This window comes from Stenella coeruleoalba, assembly GCF_951394435.1.
Source record: "Stenella coeruleoalba genome assembly, chromosome: 5".
Classification (NCBI taxonomy): domain Eukaryota; kingdom Metazoa; phylum Chordata; class Mammalia; order Artiodactyla; family Delphinidae; genus Stenella; species Stenella coeruleoalba.
The window spans coordinates 102,789,007-102,802,379 of NC_137150.1; positions in this window are offsets into that span (position 1 = coordinate 102,789,007).

Below are 13,373 nucleotides of genomic sequence, written 5' to 3' on the forward strand. Positions count from 1 at the left end.
GGACGTGTAGCAACTGCCAACGCAGGCCTCTTGACTCTGTTTTCTGCTTTTTCTCCCTTTATGTTTCATGCATCTCTCACCTTGTTCTGGAGCTGTTCCTGACTTCATAGCTCGACATAAATAGAAACATAAAGTGTTCATAGAGGCTCTGAACAGAGTCACTGCTTGACTCAGGAATTACTTTTCTTTCCTGTAATTTCTGGTCACAGTCCTTTCATTTCTAGCTGTTAACTAATCTTCTCTGATAACACCTGACATGAATGTAGAATTTAGATTCTTAGGCACCTTCAGGCTTCCCTGGTGGCGCGGTGGTTGAGAGTCCACCTGCCAATGCAGGGGACACGGGTTCGTGCCCCGGTTCGGGAAGATCCCACATGCCGCGGAGCAGCTGGGTCCGTGAGCCATGGCTGCTGAGCCTGCGCGTCCGGAGCCTGTGCTCCACAACGGGAGAGGCCACAACAGTGAGAGGCCCGCGTACCGCAAAAAAAAAAAAAAAAAAAAATCGCGTTCATACACATTATCCCATTTGATCCTATGAAAGGCTCTGCAAAGTAGGTATAGATTATGGTATTCACTTGCCAGACAAAAATAGGAAATTCTGACATGACTCTAGTTGATCAGAAAAGAAGCCCAGGCTTAAATCAAAATATTCTGACTTCAGTTCTACAGCTTAAGTGTTTATGCATATTTAACATACTAAAAGGATAACTGGTTAAGAAGTGACTCCTTAGAGTAGATAAAAGACACACACACACACACACACACACTATAGGTAGCTATTTTGCAGTAAAAGGCTCTTTCTTATCCATTCCCAATACAGCAGTCTCCCCAGTTATCTATGAAGAATAGATGAGGTTCTGGCAAATCTCAGCTGACTCTCCACTACTGAGACTTGCTCTAAATTATCTTCTCAACACTGACATTGAAAAGGCTCTTCTCTCTGCCAAGTCATATGGGACACAGTGTGAGGTTTGTATACACCTATAAGTCTTACCTTCTAATTGTCCCAATGAATAAGCCAAGTTTTTCTCATGAATAGGTCATTTTTCAGTCCAGAAAAGAGAAACCATTCTAGATATTGCAAGCAGAGAAAGAGCTCATAAAAAGGGATGATTTTAAAGGTGTTGGAAGGGCTGGAGGAGCACATGTGAGAAATGAGTTTTAACTAAAGAAAATAAAAGTTCAGACCTTCTAGAGGTCCATAGCTGACAACATGCAGGAGCTTACACCAGCTGCTGGTGCTGCTGGATCACTGTGACTTACTTACACTGCTGAAGGCACCTTGACAACCTTTGGTCAGGAGGGACCCAGCTGTCACCATTGGGACCACCAATGTTCCTGGAGTCCCTAGTACCCTAGTTTCCTTGCATCCACTGCAAGAACCAGAAACTACCCTCTGTCTCCATCTTGCCTTCTAATCTCTAGCCAATTTAATCCTTTGGCAGAACCTAAATGTAAACCACCTGACAAGAGAGTCTGGGAAATACATTTTCCAGCTTCTAGTCTCTTGTGATGGAGAGAAGAGCACAGAAAGGCAGGTATGAAGATTAGTTTCAACAGAAAGTTGATGGCAGAATCTGGTTCATCAAAACTACCAAAAAGTTTAAAATAACCTTACACACCATATGGTGAGAAGACTGGAGATATAAAATAATATATAGCATTAGGAGAAATAGGAATGTAAAATTAAAAAGCTATAAATTTAAATCTTTATTTTTTGTGCATATATATTATTATAACTAAATTTAGGCATCTTTCTGAGTGTATATCAGGATATATATATATATATATATGTATATAGATATACATATATATATACATATATATATACATATATATATATGTATATATACATATATATACATATATATACATATATACATATATATATATAGATATACATATATATATATATCTATATATATATATATATATATATATATGTATAGATATATATGTATATAGATATATATATTGCCAGAAAGATATTTGAATTTAGAAATAATTTGGAATTTCTGTTTCAGCTGAACACTTTACTTTTATTGGCCCTGAGGGAGACACATTTTCAAGGCATAGAAGTATAGGATTCTGGGTATTCATTTATAAGTTGATTTGTACAGTGTATAAAATTTGTCATTTTTCACAGAATTAGAACAAACATTTTTACAATTTGTATGGAAACACAAAAGGCCACGGATAGCCAAAACAATTTTGGGAAAGAAAAAGGGAGCCAGAGGGATCAGACTCCCTGACCTCAGACCATACTACAAAGCTACAGTAATCAAAACAATGTGGTACTGTCACAAAAACAGAAATAGATCAATGGAGGAGGATAGAAAGTCAAGAGATAAACTCATGCACCTATGGCCACCTAATCTATAACAAAGGAGGCAAAAATATGCAATGGAGAAAAGACAGTCTCTTTAATAAATGGCACTGGGAAAACTGGACAGCTACATGTAAACAAATGAAATTAGAACACTCCCTAACACCATACACAAAGATAAACTCAAAATGGATTAAAAATCTTAATGTAAGGCCGAATACTATAAAACTCTTAGAGGAAAACATAGGCAGAACACTCTTTGACATAAATTGCAACAAGATCTTTTTTGATCCACCTCCTAGAGTAATGAAAATAAAAACAAAAATAAACAAACAGAACCTAATTAAAGTTAAAAGCTTTCGCACAGCAAAGGAAACCGTAAACAAAATGAAAAAACAACCCTCAGAATGGGAGAAAATATTTGCAAATGAAGAAACCGACAAGGGATTAATCTCCAAAATATAAAAAACAGCCCACGCAGGGACTTCCCTGGTGGCACAGTGGCTGGGAATCCACCTGCCAATGCAGGGGAGTGGGTTTAATCTCTGGCCTAGGAGGATCCCACACACCGATGGGCAGCTAAGCCCGTGCACCACAACTACTGAGCTCACATGCAACAACTACTGAAGCCCGCATGTCCTAGAGCCCGTGTGCCACAATTACTGAGCCCATGTGTCGCAACTACTGAAGCCCGTGTGCTCTAGGGCCCATGCTCCACACAAGAGAAGCCACTGCCATGAGAAGCCTGTGTACCACAATAAAGAGTAGCCCCTGCTTGCCACAACTAGAGAAAGCCCATGTGCAGCAACAAAGACCCATTGCAGCCAAAAATAAAATAATAATAATAAAAATAGCCCATGCAGCTCAATACCAAAAAAACCAAACAACCCAATCAAAAAATGGGTGGAAGATCTAAACAGACATTTCTCCAAAGAAGACATACAGATGGCTAAAAAGCCCATGAAAAATGCTCAACATCATTAATTATTAGAGAAATGCAAATCAAAACTACAATGAGGTATCACCCCTCACACCAGTCAGAGTGGCCATCATCAAAAAGTCTACAAAAAATAAGTGCTGGAGAGGGTGTGGAGAAAAGGAAACCCTCCAACACTGTTGGTGAGAATGAAAACTGGTACAGCCACTATGGAGAACAGTATGGAGGTTCCTTAAGAAAACTAAAAATAGAGCTACTATATGATCCAGCAATCCCACTCTTGGGCATATATCTGGAGAAAACCATAGTTCAAAAAGATACATGCACCCCAATGTTTATTGCAGCACTATTTACAATAACCAGGACATGGAAACAACCTAAATGTCCATCAACAGAGGAATGGATAAAGAAGATGTGGTACATATATACAATGGAATATTACTCAGCCATAAAAAACAATGAAATAATGTCATTTGCAGCAACATGGATGGACATAGAAATTGTCATACTGAGTGAAGTAAGTCAGACAGAGAAAGACAAATATCATATGATATAGCTTATATGTGGAATCTCAAAAGAGGGTACAAATGACCTTATCAACAAAACAGAAATAGAGCTAGAGGTAGAAAACAAACATGGTTACCGGGGGTAAGGCTGAGAGGGAAAGGATAAATTAGGAGATTGGGATTGACATATACACACTACTATACATAAAATAGATAACTAATAAGGACCTACCTTATAGCACACAGAACTCTACTCAATACTCTGTAATGGCCTATATGGGAAAAGAGTCTAAAAATGAGTGGACACCCAAACTAACACAACATTGTAAATCAACTATACTCCAATACAAATTTTTTTCAAAAACTTTGAAAGTGCTTAAAATCAAACTTACATGAACATGAAGTAAACATTTTAAGTCTTAATTCTTAATGAAAAACCTCCTTCAAACGTAGTATACATTTCTTGAACTCCAGTTACGTTTACCTGTGTGATCTCCATCTGCATTTACTATGCAACTCAGATTTGCAGTTTGGCAATAACTTTGAATTATTTACTTGACTCTGTTTGGTGCACAAGGATGCACTCAATTAGAAGATAATTTTTGAGATATTACTTTCCTCAGTTTTCATTCCATTATATAGGCACATGATTAAGTCTTATTATACATTTAAAAAAATAGCCACAACGAAGAAAATAGGAGTACATTACGTTTCATTATGTTTCAATTAAATTTCGTCAGTAGTGCTACCTTTTTTACCTTAAGCAATTCAAGTATTAGGTGCTGTAAGTGATAATATGTCCTAGGAAAACTTTCTTTTCGATGGACAATATAGATTGTACACTCAAATAAATAGAAAAAGGGGAATTGTGTGAAAATGTTTAACAAACATGTATTCAAAAAATATCCCTTCTAGATGAAATAGGGGATGAAATAGGAAAATCTGTCTATTAAACTCTACCTATAGCCTTTGATAAAATCAACAAGGCAAAATAATGGAGGAAAAAATATTAGAAATCTCTAATTCTTGTGATAATACAGAAGTCATTATGCATTTGTTCCAGATGAAAAAGGTACTTTACCAATTAATTTGGCAACTTCAAAAGGCTAATCATGCAGGGTTGAGGGGGCATATGGGAACTTTCTGTACTTTCTACTCCATTTTTCTGCTCAATATGGTAGAGCTTGGGTGAGCACAAAAGGAGGAGAAAACAGATGTGCTACTGGTAAAGAAATATGCCATAGACCAGTGATTTTCACATATGAGCATGATCAGAATCACCTGGAGTACATATGGAACAAATTACTAGGTTCAGCCTCTAGAATCTCTGGGTACTGTTTAATGAGTTACGTAGATAGAACAAGAAGTGTTGAGTCATTCGATAATTATGAATGCTTTATTTTTAATAGTATTTGAAGTACTATAGGAAAGGTGACACAAAGCCATTATTTCATCAAAATATATAGGAGCAACCCTCCATATAAGCAGTTCACAGATTCAGTCAACCCTGGATCATATAGTACTATAGTATTTATTATTGAAAAAATTTTGTGTAGAAGTGGACCCATGCAGTTCAAAGCCATGTTGTTCAAGGGTCAACTGTATACTGCATTTATGCTCTTCCTACTTTATCCTATGTCCACAACAGACATTTATAAACAATTAAAGCACCCCATGAACTTTCCTGATACAGTATCACTACAGATAAATCAGAACTACAAATTAAATAAAAGTTATTTGCCATTCCAAGCCTAGCGTAATAAATGTATTAATTAGATCAAATATAATCTTATAGATGATTTCTGAATAATCTTGAGATTGGAAGATACGTGACAAATATTCACAGGAAATCATTATTCCAATTTTCATAAAAGGTAAAATGGGTAATGTATCAGTTCTCTATTGGTGATACAAAAATACCACAACTTAGTGGCACAATACAAAAATATTTATTATATTTTTCCTGATTTATTGATAATTAGCAAGTAAAAATTGTATATATTTACATTATACAAACTGATGTTTTGATACATGTAGACATTGAAAAACGATTATGACATCAAACTAATTAACATATGCATCAGCTCATATAATTATCTTTTATGTGTGGGTGTGGTGAGAACATTTAAGATCTACTCCTTCAGCAAATTTCAAGTATACAATATAGTAATATTAACTACTGTCACTATGCTCTATATTAGATCTCCAGAACTTATTCATTCTGAATAACTAAAATTTTGTATTTTTTGACCAACATCTCTCCATGTCCTTCACCATCCAGCCCCTGGCAACCATCATTCTACTCTCTTCTTCTATAAGTTTGATTCTTTTAGATTCATATGTAAGCAAGATCCTGCAGTATTTGTCATGGTGTGTCTGGCTTATTACATTTAGCATAGTGTACTCCAGTTTCATCTATCTTGTCTCAAATGACAGAATTTCCTTCTTTTTTAAGGCTGAACACTATTTCATTGTATGTATATATCACATTTTCTTTATCTATTCATCTATTGATGGACACTTAAAAGTTGATTTTATACCTTGACTATTGTAAATAATGCTGCAATGAACATGGAAGGCCAAATATTCTTCAAGATAATGATTTCATTTTCTTTGGATATCTAACCAGAAGTGGAATTGCTGGATCACATAATATTTTTGTTTTTTAATTTTTTGAGGAATCTGATACTGTTTTCTACAATGGCTATACTAATTTACATTCCCATCAACAGTGTATGTACAAGAGTTCCCTTTTTGTACATCCTTGCCAACACTTACCTTTAATCTTTTTGACAATAGCCATTCTAACAAGTGTGAGGTGATATCACAATTTTGATTTGCATTGCCCTGATGATTAGTGATGTTGAACACCTTTTCATATACCCATTGCCCATTTATATGTCTTCTTTTGAGAAATGTCTATTCAGGTCCTTTGCCCATTTTTTAAATGGGTGATTTGTTTTCTTGCTATTAAGTTGTTTGTGTTCCTCATATATCTCGGATATCAACCTCTTATCAGATGTATGGCTTGCAAATATTTTCTCCCATTTTGTAGGTTTTTTCTTCACTCTGTTGATTGTTTCCTTTGCTGTGCAGAAGTTTTTAGTTTGATGCAGTCCCACTTGTATTTTTGCTTTTGTTGCCTGTGCTTTTGAGAGCATATCCAAAAATTAATTGTCCAGACCAACATCAAGAAGCTTATTCTTGGGGACTTGATCAAGATGGCTGAGTAAGAGGATGCATAACTCACCTTCTTCCACAAACACATCAGAAATACATCTACATGTGGAACAATTCTCACTGAAAAATAACTGGAGACTAGCAGAAAGAAGACTCCTGGACAACCAAGACTGAAAGAAAGATACACATGGACTTTGTTAAGAAGGAAAGAGAAGTGGTCAGATTGGGACCTGATAAACTATATACTAATGATGAACTATTAGAAAGAGAAATTAAGGAAACAACCCTATTTACAATCATGTCAAAAAGGATAAAATACCTAGGAATAGACTTAACCAAGGAGGTGAAAGACCTACACTCTGAAAATTATGAAACATTGATGAAGGAATTTGGAAATAATGCACAGAGGTAGAAAGATATCCTGTGTTCTTGGATTGGAAGAATTAGTAATTGTTAAAATGTTCATACTGGGCTTCCCTGGTGGCGCAGTTGTTGAGAGTCCACCTGCCGATGCAGGGGACATGGGTTTGTGCCCTGGTCCGGGAAGATCCCACATGCCGCGGAGCGGCTGGGCCCGTGAACCGTGGCCGCTGAGCCTGCGCGTCCGGAGCCTGTGCTCCGCAACGGCAGAGGCCACAGTAGTGAGAGGCCCGCGTACCACAAAACAAAACAAAACAAAACAAAAAAAACATTTGGGCTTCCCTGGTGGAGCAGTGGTTGAGAGTCCACCTGCCGATGCAGGAGACACGGGTTCGTGCCCCGGTCCAGGAGGATCTCACATACTGCGGAGTGGCTGGGCCCGTGAGCCACAGCCGCTGAGCCTGCGCTCCTCAACGGGAGAGGCCACAACGGTGAGAGGCCCACGTACCGCAAAAAAAAATAAAAAAAACCAAAAAACACTCTTAAAAGGCTTATCCAGGTAAGCCAGTCTATAACTGGACCTTTTGAGATTTTGATTTTATTGCAGTGCCTTAAATTTATTTACATTAAAATTTGCCACATTTAATTTAATTCCTTATTTCATCCTGTCAAGGCCTTTTTGGATACTAATTCTGTCATCCAGAACACTATCTATTCCTTCCAGATTCATGTCATATAGATTAATACAGATTATGTAATATAATATTACATACAATATAATGTAATATAGATTACATTAGTATGTGAACAGAGTATATTCTAGAATAAGAAATAACCTTTTTTAACCCAAACCTCACTGTGACTTACAACTAAACTGTTGAATATAATAGTGATAATTAGTTTTAGCACTATTTTTGATATTGAATTTCAATCAACTTAATATCATTTGCAAATCAATTTCTTTGGTCATCCAAATTCTCATTAATTAGTAAAAGAGCATTAAAAATTGGTAATATTCTGAGTCAAATAGCAGATATTATAAGTATCACTCTCTTATTATAATGTAATAAACTTAGAAACTTAATAGGGAAGCTTATACATACTATCAGTAATGAAAATAAGAAAAAACGATACCTAAGTTTTGTACTATTAATAGAGATTGAATTTTTAAAGATACAATGACTCATCAACTTAAAAATAATTGCAATTAGGGACTTCCCTGGTGGTGCAGTGGTTAAGAATCTGCCTGCCAGTGCAGGCAACATGGGTTCGATCCCTGGTCCTGGAAGATCTACATGTCATGGAGCAACTAAGCCCATGCACCACAGCTACTGAGCCTCCACTCTAGAGCCCGTGAGCCACAACTACTGAGCCCACGTGCCGCAACTACTGAAGCCCGTGCGCCTAGAGCCCATGCTCCGCAACAAGAGAAGCCACCTCAGTGAGAAGCCCGCACACCACAATAAAGAGTAGCCCCCACTCACTGCAACTAGAGAAAGCCCGTACACAGCAATGAAGACCCAACACAGCCAGAAAATAAATCAAAAGATTTTTTAAAGTAATTGCAATTATATTTTACATAAAAATTGATATGTGGTCAAATGCATACTCAGAAAAGAAAATATAGAAGTATTATTTTTAATTTAAAAGAAAAGAGATATACTCCTGGCTTTAGGTTAAGATGTAGGAACCTGGAAACAATGTAACTCCCATTCTAACAAAAGGAAAACTCATGATAATCTATAAAGTCATTACTTTTCTGAATCCAACCAATCAATGAAATTTTAGGGCAACCACTTTAAAGACTTTGAAAAATTTGGGGAGCAATAGAATCATTGAGAAATTATCCTCAACCATTGAGTGAGAATGGTTTCAACCTCTGAGACCCAGGGACACAGGGCCTGCCTAACACTGAGGCTGGAGGAGGACAACAGGAAACTCCCTGACTCCACCAGAGGGTAGCAAGCCCAAAGTATCTAGCAACAGCAGTCTGTTGCTAAGGGAAAGACAAGAAATAGGCAGACCTTCTATGAGGCACATATGCAAAGGGAAGACCTAAAGCTGAGAGTGAAGGAGACTTTGAGGAAAACTTTATGGCCAAGCACACAAGTATAAGAAATTCTAGAGGATTTTGAAGTCAACTATGAACTGAAAGTAACCACCACAACAAAAAACCTGAAACCCAGCTCAACTCTGAATAAGATTGGCCCAACCCTAAAACAAAGAGCCAAGAAGATTAGGCCCAGAATATGATTTACCACAGTGAATGTTCTGTATGTGCTTAAAAATAATATGTATTCTGGATATGGAACTTTCACTATGGTAAGTCATATTCTGGGCCTAAAATACTAAACCCAGACAAATTAAAAAATTTAAATCAAACAAGTTCATTGACTAAAGTGGAATTAAATTAGAAATCAATAACTGAGATATCTAAAACATTCTCAAATATTTGTAAATAAAACAGCACATATATATCCAATGGGTTAATGAAGAATTAAAAAGAAAAATTTGCAAACAGTTTGTATTGAATGAAAATGAAACATATCTATGTAAGTTGTAATGTCCTACCAAAGAAATACTTAAAGGCAAATTTATAGCAATAACTAATATTAGAAAAGAGGAATTATCTCAAGTCAATGATTTAAAATCCCCTTTTAAGAAAAAATATAAAAAGAGTAAATTAACCCAAAGGAAGCAGAAGAAATGAGATAATTATCATACAAGCAAAAATAAATTAATTTTAAAATAAACCATAAAATATTAATGAAACCAAAAGATGGTTCTTGAAAAGATCGATAAAATTGATAAATCTCTGGCCTCACTATCCAAGAAAAAAAGAGAGAAGAAGAAAATTACTAACAACTGTAATGAAAGAGGGGACATCACTATAAAACCTAGGGACATCACTGTAAGACCTAGGGATATTAAAACTATGATAAGAGAATATTATAAACAACTTTATGCTTTTAAACCCATTTAAGTGAAATGGACAAATTCTTTGAAAGACAAATGACCAAAGTTCACTCATAAGAAATAACATGAATGACCCTGTAACTATGTGTAAAAACTTTAATATTTCATTTAAAGATCTTCTCACAGACTTCTGGTTTCTCATTCAATGAAAGGAGTTTGGAAGTCACCACACCACCCAAAAAAATAGTAAAAAGCTAAACAGACTGAAAAATCAACAACTCTTTTGGGAATCTGTAAGAGAGGGGAGAAATAAACAAGCAAACACAGGAAGTCATGGCTTACTGGAGCAATAAGTTCTTTCCTGATCTGTTGTATGGGTTTTGAATAGAGAAGTCCTCTTTCCATTGGGGTGGCTTAGATGGGAAGATGTAATGCTCAGCATGTCCATAGCCATCAAGGAATTTTACTGACAGCCAAATGAAACCAACATGCATGGAGAAAGCACAGCCAAACTATAGAGAGAAGGAGACAGAGACAGATGAGACCCTAGAATCAGTTTCCTGCAACTGCAGCCAAGTTATACATTCCAACTGGTCTCCTTTTTCTCTTAAGCTAGTGTAAGATTTACTTTTATGATTTTTTAACTGTGTATGTGTCACCACAACCTACAAAGCAACAATAAGGAAATGCTTATTAGACTCTGAATGTAACTTTACATTTATATTTAAAATTTACATTTGTGTTAAAAACATTAAAATATGAATAGAGTTTGTATGGTGTGCTCATGAGACTTTTCCCATATTTCTCTACTTTTTTATTGTTTTAAATTGAATATTTTTGTTTGTAGATTGAAATTAAGAAAGCATAAAATCATGCACAGAATGCTATGTCCCATAATTTTTGGAACTATACATTTAATCTGATTTTTAAATGCATCAACATTTGCATGAATTCAGCCTATATTTTAATCTTATTGTGTGCATGCGTGAAATTATTTTTCAATTACAGCTATTTAAAAAAAGTCACTGTAGTAACTCCTTTCCTAATGTACCATGGGTTTAATGATAGTACCATGGGTACTAATGATAAGTCAGTAGGTTGTGGTCTCAATTACTTCATTATTAATTATTGCCATATTTTCTTTCATTTCATTTAATACACTATCAAGGATGGAATTGATCATTTTCATAGTTTTCTTAATCTATAATGATTTTTGATTCTTAGATAGTTTAATTAAAGCAATATAATTTAATTAGTCATCTATTCAGAATTCTTTGAGTGCTGAGTTGAATAACAAGAAGGTATATACCTACTTCACTAAATTATTTTACATCCTCAGCTTTTATCTAAGGTTAATATAAGGAACAATTGTGTGAAGAATAATTTGTATTTTTAGTAAAAGTAATCAGTTAAATTATTTCTAAAAGTTGTCATCAAATATGTTATGAGTGGCTCATTGTAACAAATATCTTTGAAAATTTAGGTTTTTTTTCTGAAGTTTGTTTTGACATTATCATCTTAGCTACTAAATATGCTTCTAAACATTAGAAATTCCTTGACACTCTAAATTCTCTCAGCACTCCTAATATACTGCTGGGTAAGGAAGGATTGCTTTTCATTTTTTTCTGTCATGATCTTACTTAATTTTAAATATTTTAAAACTAGTGCTGAAATAGGAACTCATAAGCCTCTTTTCTTCTCACTGTGTATATTATTTAATTTATAAATTCTTTAGTAATCAGTTTATTTTACTCAGTGTTTCAAATATTTTCCAAAATTTCAAAAATAAAAGATTTAAAAAATTATATTGTAATTATTAATAGATAAATCATTCTCAGTAGTCATATAAAATAGAGATAAACTAAAAGTTACCAATTTTATCATCAAGAGATAACTGCTTTTAAAGGTGTTTACAAATAATCTTCCTGTTGTATCTTGTATATATTCAAATATACTTGTGATATAAACACAAAATCAGTAAATTTATATGTTCTTTTAATCATTTGTATAGTCTTTTAATCCATTTTCACTTTCATACTATTCTATAATCATAAATAAGATATTTTAAAACAACATTTTTGCATAATGTCTTGACTTTGTATTAAGCAATATTCAGCACAAGCCAATTTATTCAAATAGGGAAAATTTCTACTTATTGCACTTTTCATACGTAACTAACAATATTAAAAGATCAATTTGCTATGGGAACTTTCAATGTACTACAGGTTTACACTGTTTATTATTTCTGTCATACCAGATTAATGTCTTTTCTATAAATTTAGTACCTTTATTAGCCCGTAATTATTTCAGAAAAACAGAGCTATTTACTCAAATCCACATGAGGAATTTTATATATCTGGATTTTTTTCTAAAGCCGTCAATTCTAAATGGACCCATAGTTCAGCCTTTCTCTCCTTCAGGGAAGAATTTCACTTTAACCTTGGTGCCATCCTGAAAACAAATTTCTCTCAATATCCTAGTCCAAAGACATTAAAAATTCTATTTGTCATTCTTCTACCCCTGCCCTTTCTCCTTAAATAACTTTATTACATGAGCTAATACTTGGCACCTATATTTCTCAGAATGGACTCTAAAAAGTCTGTCCTCCTAATTAACGCATGACCTGCCTCCTGTTCTCCTACACAGTGCGCAGCTGATGAGAAGCAGAACAGTTTGACAGCAATGTGTGTGGTGACCAATGGTTCCGTGGAAAATAGGAGGAGCTCAGATTGTACTGTCTAGGATGTGATTTTACATCAGCCTGTTTTTCTTAATAAAGGGAAATCTAAACCACAAATTGGAGGCAGCAAACAGAGGGATCAAAAATGTGATTTTTATAGTAAGTGCTATTGTCATTATCTCACTGTTTGACTTCCTAAGAGGGACCGACCACACAAGTTTCATAGAAAGACTATTGTGAGAATGAATAGCCAATTGTGCACAGCACAGCACAGATATCAGGCAAGGTTTTGGATTAGGCCACTTGTAATTTTTTTCCAAGTTAAAAAAGTATGTTAAATTGGTATCCTGAAGACTAAATCTCATTCAATTTGATACTGCCTCTCTCACATCTTCTTGTTAATGCCCTGAAAGGCTCTAAATTTATAGTAAAATAAGAAGGATAGTATTTTTACTATTTAACTCAAAT